At 49.4% G+C, this 6,000-nt stretch overlaps 1 protein-coding gene and 1 long non-coding RNA gene across 3 annotated transcripts in view; one reads left to right on the top strand and one right to left on the bottom strand.

Annotated features, from left to right (window-relative positions):
- Positions 1–487: 487 nt before the first annotated feature.
- LOC125335334 lies at positions 488–3,021 on the bottom strand. The gene is made up of 3 exons (XR_007207419.1): positions 2,319–3,021; positions 1,201–1,507; positions 488–820 (listed from the first exon to the last, which is right to left on the bottom strand). It is a non-coding gene; the product is annotated as an uncharacterized LOC125335334 (long non-coding RNA).
- A 1,854-nt stretch (positions 3,022–4,875) lies between these two features.
- Positions 4,876–6,000, top strand: part of GRB10 (growth factor receptor bound protein 10) — a 144,842-nt gene continuing 143,717 nt past the window's right edge. Inside the window, exon 1 of one of the 2 annotated variants that reach the window (XM_048312624.1) lies at positions 4,876–5,015. The gene's annotated coding sequence lies outside the window, so the exon portion shown is untranslated. Of the gene's footprint in view, positions 5,016–5,239; positions 5,348–6,000 lie in introns of those variants that run through there. The other variant, XM_048312634.1, reaches the window with a different exon arrangement.

The raw sequence follows: 6,000 nt of genomic DNA, 5'->3' as shown, positions 1-6,000 counted from the left end.
CTTTTCTATACTCAACTGATATTAGGAAATCCTCTTGATAACAACTGGGCAGAAGATGAAGTCTCTAAACATCTAAAACTAATGTATTTGATGAAGTTCTTGCTGAATCAGTTAAAAACCAGAATCGAGTGAATACTTGGTAGAAAACATGTAAAGTTTTGAAAATTTCAGTCTTTTCAGTCTTTTGGTGAATACTGAAAATCAATTTGTATCCTTTAGCTCATAGAGCTATATTTAGTGAGTCTTTTTACAAACGTTAGGTTTTTTTCTTAGTGCTTTCATTTCCCCTTTCAGCTTACAATCTCCACCATATATTGAGTGATAGAATAAACACAATGGAAAAGAAGTATGTAGACAGAAAGGAAGGAAAATGTTTTCCCCCCTTCCATCTTGATGTTAAAAAGACTTATTTTTTTTCTGGACAGCTTTTAAAAATATTTTAAGCCTTTGCTTCATTTATAGTAAAAGAAACAGAAATAATTTTGAGTTGGTTTTGTTCCAGATTAAGCTTTATTAAAATTCTACTGTGTTAGAAGACTTCCTGTCTATTTAAGGTGAAAAGCTTTGTCCATGACAAAAGAAACTTATTATCATTTCAAAGGTTGGTCAGCACTTTTGCCTATATACCTACTAGGCAATAATGACCAAGTTGACCCTTTTTAGATCGCTGGATTCTTTTATCAGTGCATTCTACTAGTTAAAGATCATGCTTAATGCCGACTTTCATATAATGCTTTCATGAAAGTTCCTTTGAGAGTGAAAGCAGTGGCCAGATTCTGATCTCTCCTCTTCAGATCTTCTGCTACTGGATTTTCATTTCCTAAATCAACGTAATAGAAAAGAAAATTATGCCTGTTCTCAGTATATATATGAAATATAATAATGTTTCTAAAGAAAACTTCATATCTACTAGACAGTTTTCATTAGTCTATTTAATAAAACTTTTAAATGACCTTTTTCTCTCTTGGAACTAACTGAATTGTAGAGCTTAGTGTCCTTTGGCTAAGTTCCAAAATGAAAAGTCACCCTGCAGAGTTCAAGTCTTTGCAGAAAGAAAACCAAGTCCACAGTATTCGAACTCCAACAGCCATTTATTATTAGGTATTGAGTCTTAAATGTAGTGCTGAATAGGCAGAGAATGCCTATATTCTGCTTATATTTTGGACCTGGCTTTGAACCCTTAACACATGAGACACTTACGTTAATGCAAGTCTCTGAGGAGTACAGATGGCAAAAAAGAGTATTTTCTGGGCTTTCTGGATATCTTGAGGAAGTACATTAGAGAATAAACTGATACCCTAAGTCCAAGTGTACCACAGGCTCTGAGCTTGGAAGCTGCAGAGCAGCAAGACCCTCTCCATCTAGGAGGGGACTGCATGTTCTGTCCTCTTCACCCCCAGTGGCCTGGATACCCTTGAGCACAGCCAGGCAGTCTCATTAGTTCTTCCATCTTCTTCTTCTGTCATGGGTCAGAGGAATTTATCTTCTCTAGCCCAAACCTTAACCACTACAAAGAAGAAGAAAACAGGGAGCTGGGACAAACTTCTCCTGGGCACAAAGTCCTGAAGGCATCAAGGCTTTTGCACCAATGTTTGCCTTTACTTTTTAGACTGTCCTTGAGCAGGAATAATGTTTACATAGTCAGAGTACATTATTGCCAACATTATTTCTTGTGTGCTTTTTCTTGCAGAAAATGACAATCTTTTATTCTTAGAGAAAATATCAGCATTTTAGGTTGTTATTTTCATGGTACAGCATCGTGTAGGGTGTTACCAGAGATAAGTTATTTAAGGGAAAAGATAAGCAGGTACTTCACTGCCACTGAAAAGATGCATTGCTACTTCTCCACTTAACCATTTTAGTGGTGCTATTTTGGATAAAAAACCTTATGACAGTACAGTTTTGTCTTGAATGATACAGCTGTAGTCTAGGAAACTAAACATATCTTTCCTGGTGTTTTTATTTGTCAGATGAGTATTTTCAATACTCATGTGTATCTATTTTTTTTAACCCACCACAAAATGAAAAATATTATACTAATAAGACTTGAGCAGCCATTTATTTTTGTATGTATTAGAAAGAAATTTAAGTATAGACACATGCTTAGTAATAATTCAATTGAACATTTTATCATTGTCAAAGGCATCTTTAGAGGAATCCATCAACTCTTCTGATTTCCATACAAGTCAATTTACTGTCTTCAAAATGTAATGTTAATGGCACTCAGTGTACACACTGTAATCCTTTAAAATAATGTACATGGCAAACGGATATGTTCTCATGCATTAATAATTTAAAAGTTAATTTTAGGTACTTACTCAATATGATTAACTGATGGATCAGCAGTCTTATATATGAGAAACAGTGAGCACACTCAAAGGAAGAGCAAACTGGAAGGCAGCCAGGTGGCTGCCTGCGTGATGCTTCCAAAATACCTGAGCTTTATCCCTCCAGTTTCCCTCCAGCGGTGGATGCAGAGCACCACAGTCATAAAGGTGGTCTGGTTTTAAGACAAAGCGTGTAAATTGCCTTAGAGGTTGAGGTAGCAGGACTTTTGGGGAAGAAGGGGATGTTTTGGAAGGCGGGAATCCCTGCAATGCAATCCTGCTGGTGGCTGGCTGGCTCTGCAGCACCAGACCAGTTATATAACTTCTCTCCTTTCACTTCTTGCTTTTTGAGGACAGGCTGTAATGCAGGGCTGTAAATTGATATTCTAGGGTGGAAATACTACAGATGACAAAGTATAACTGTTGCATTGCACAGCTAAGGAATGTGCCGGGGGCAAATAACATTCAACAGTGTGTAGAAGAGGCGTGTGTCAAAGTCCTTGGCCGTGCCCACAGCAGCGGGTTCTGCGAAAGCAGCAAGAATTGGACACCTATTGCCCAAACCCTGGTCAAATCATACAGGTACATGTACGGCTGCAAAAAAGATGGAGATTCTCTCTTCACAGGGAGACATAGGGAGCAGGCAAGCAGCAACAGGTACAAGTTGCACAAAGAGAGGTTTCATCTTAATTTTGATTCACTGAAAAAAAAGAAATTGTTTTACAGTTAGAACAATTACCCACTGGAAAATCATCCCCAGGGATGGGGTGGAGTCCCCACAACTGGAGGCATTCAAGATCTGATTGGACAGGGTGACAACCTCATCCCTTTCCCATAAAAAGTTGGACCAGGTGATTTTTGGAGTTCCCTTCCAATCTGGGCTGGATCTTCATGTGCAGAAAGTTTCTTAGATAAGCATGTGGGACTGTGATGCCAGCAATGCTAGTCCATCCACCTGGGGTCTAGCAGGGAGTAGGTGCCTCCTTGCCTCTGGAGTAATCCCAAGCAGGAATCTGGTACCACCTGCATTCGCTTTTTCACTAAATAATCTGGACAGGAGACAGGTTCTCCTTTGGTAAGGCACCAGCACTCTGAGGCTGGACCCACAAAACGCAAGGTCAGGGTGGATAGCGGCTCACAGCAAGTCAGGGCAGACCAGCCCGGGGGTAGGAAGAGAGGGCTGAACGGGGCTGAGAAGTGACGGCCCACAAAGCAAGGTCCCTATGGACTGGGTCAGGACAGGACAGGACGGGAGGCAGCGGTGCTGACAGACTGAAGAGCAGCGCTCAGCCACTGCATCAAGTGGAGACGGCCGAGGGAAGCGCAGTGCCGAGGAGAGGCCGGGGGGCTGGTGGCGAGAGCAGGGTGAGCAGCGAGCAGGCAGCAGAGTGGCATGTGTGTTCAAGAGGCTGAGGTGACACACACAAGGAAGCTGGAGAGATTATTTGAGGACTTGTACAGGGAGAGCGAGTGGTGAGAACAGAGAGAGACCAGAGCATGGCTGGAAACACGGGGACAGGAGGGGCGGGCTGATAAGAAAAACATTCCTTTAAATACAGTAAAGAAGAGCCACGGAAAAAGAAAGAGCAAGAGCAGAGAAGGTATCCTGTTACATTTCAAAATATATTCAGCTCGGCCGCTTAGCCACAATACTCCCATTAGTGTACATGCATCTGTCTTAGGAGGAGAAGCCCAGAGATTTCTCTCACTTCTCTTTGGGCTCAATTTCCTTTTCCAGGGCTGACCACTTTCTTATGAGAAGTGTTTTTGCGTCTAGCGAAGTGAATTTTCCTCTCTTCACGGAGTGTGACAGCTCTTGTTGGAAGTCTGTAAGCTTTAAACAGTAGCTCTTAGGGAAGCGTGCAGCTTCGCTTCCCTTAAAAGAGCTTGTCCACAGTCCGAGTTATTTGCAAGGTACTTGCAGATAGGATGGCTCGGAGCTACCGGGGTGAGATACCAAAGGTCCCAATGCACACAAGTTCGCAGCAGCCGTCTGTAGGAGTGCTAGTGGCAGCCTGAGGATCCCGGGAGAGCAGGGCGCTTGGCAGTACGGAGGAGCTCTAAACAGCCCACTGTTGGCCCACGCCGGGAGCCTGCTCCGTGCTGTCTGGAGAGCAGGAAGGGGAGCTAGGGCACTTTCCCTGCGCAGTTTCGCGGGGAAAAATGTGAAAACAGGACCGATAAGGTTAAAGAAAAAAATCCAAGGACAAATGCCTCGCGTGTGCAGATGCTCTGTTGGTTTTATTTTAAAGAAAAAACAGCCCTTCCCAAGACAAGCACGCGCCGGTGCTACCTGCGGGTGAACTTTTGTTAGAGGGCAGGAGACCCGCCACAGCTCAGAGATCTGCCGCCTCCAGCCCCGCTCGCCCCGGGACGCGGGAGGGCGGGCAGAGGCACCGCGCCCGCAGCGCCCGCGGCCGCCTGCACTGCCGGCCACCCCCCGCCCTCGGCGAGGCGCGGGCCGGGGCTGCGGCTGCGTGCGGCGGGGGCGGGAGCGGGGCGGGGCCGAGGCGGGAGCGGGGCGGGGCCGCCGGGAGTCAGCTGGGCGCGAGGGGAGAGCGCGGCGGGCGCCGTTAGCACCGGAGCCGGCGGCAGCAGCGCGGACAGGCGGGCAGAAGTTTTCTCCGCAGATCCGTCCCGCAGCCCGGGGACGCCTTGCAGAGGCGCGAACGTCCCCGTTCGTGTTGGGTGTGTTTTGCCTGTTTTTTCTTTTTTTTTTAAAACTTGTTTAATTGCCTTTTTTTTTTTTTTAATATATATTTGATTTTTAATTTAATTTTTTTCAGTTTAATTTTTTTCTTTTGTTATTGTTGGTTTTGAGGCGCGTGGCTCCGAGAGCTCGCTCTCCCCCGCCCACGCCCCACTCCGCCCCGCCGCCCGGAGGATCCCCCTCCCCGCCCGCGCTCCTGTCCCCGCCACCGCCGCGCACGACCCTTCCCCCGACCCCCTGCGCCCGCCCCAAACTTGGCGGGTGCGTGGCGCCCGGCGGGGACGGTGCCGCCCGCCCGCCCGCCCAGCAGGTAAGGGGCCGGGGGACGGCGCGGGGTGCGCAGGGGGGCGGCGGCTGCTGCTGCCTCTGGGGAGCTGCAGCGGGGGGAGGCCGGGCCGGGGTGGGTGAGGGCTCGCCGGCTCCTCGGTGGCGGAGGCCGGTGGGAGGAGGAGGAGGAGAGCAAACTTCCTTTTCCTGGGGCCGCCGGCGAGCCCCCCCCAGTGCCCGCGGGGAGCGCCCCCCGCGCACCGCCCGCCGCCCGGCGCGGAGCCCCCGGGGTCGGACGGCGTTCGGCCCGCGGCCGCGGGGCTCCGGGGATCGGCCCTTTTCCCCGTCTCGGGGCTTCCTTGCCGCGTTTTGTTTGCTCGCCTGCTGCGCGCCTCGCCCCGGCGGTGCCGGGCTTTCCCGTCGCCCCGCGCTGGAGGAGAGCGAAGACCTGCCCCGCCAGCTGCTGGTGGTGCTGCTGCCGCCCAAACTCCCCGGTGTTCCCCGCGCTGCGTTCATCGTTGCGGGAGAGCTGGCGGATGGGTAGTTCGCAGAAATGCCACCCCGGAGTGCTGCCACCTTCCTGCTCATCCGCGGCGGGGATGTGCGGCGGCAGCCGGGCGGCCGTGTGCCCGCGAAGAGCGGCCCTGCCGCGCCCCCGCCGTGCCGAGAGCCTGTGGATAGCCCGGGAGACCCTCC

The sequence above is a fragment of the Corvus hawaiiensis genome, chromosome 1 (assembly GCF_020740725.1).
Source record: "Corvus hawaiiensis isolate bCorHaw1 chromosome 1, bCorHaw1.pri.cur, whole genome shotgun sequence".
NCBI lineage: Eukaryota > Metazoa > Chordata > Aves > Passeriformes > Corvidae > Corvus > Corvus hawaiiensis.
This window is presented reverse-complemented; position numbering and strand designations above follow the sequence as displayed.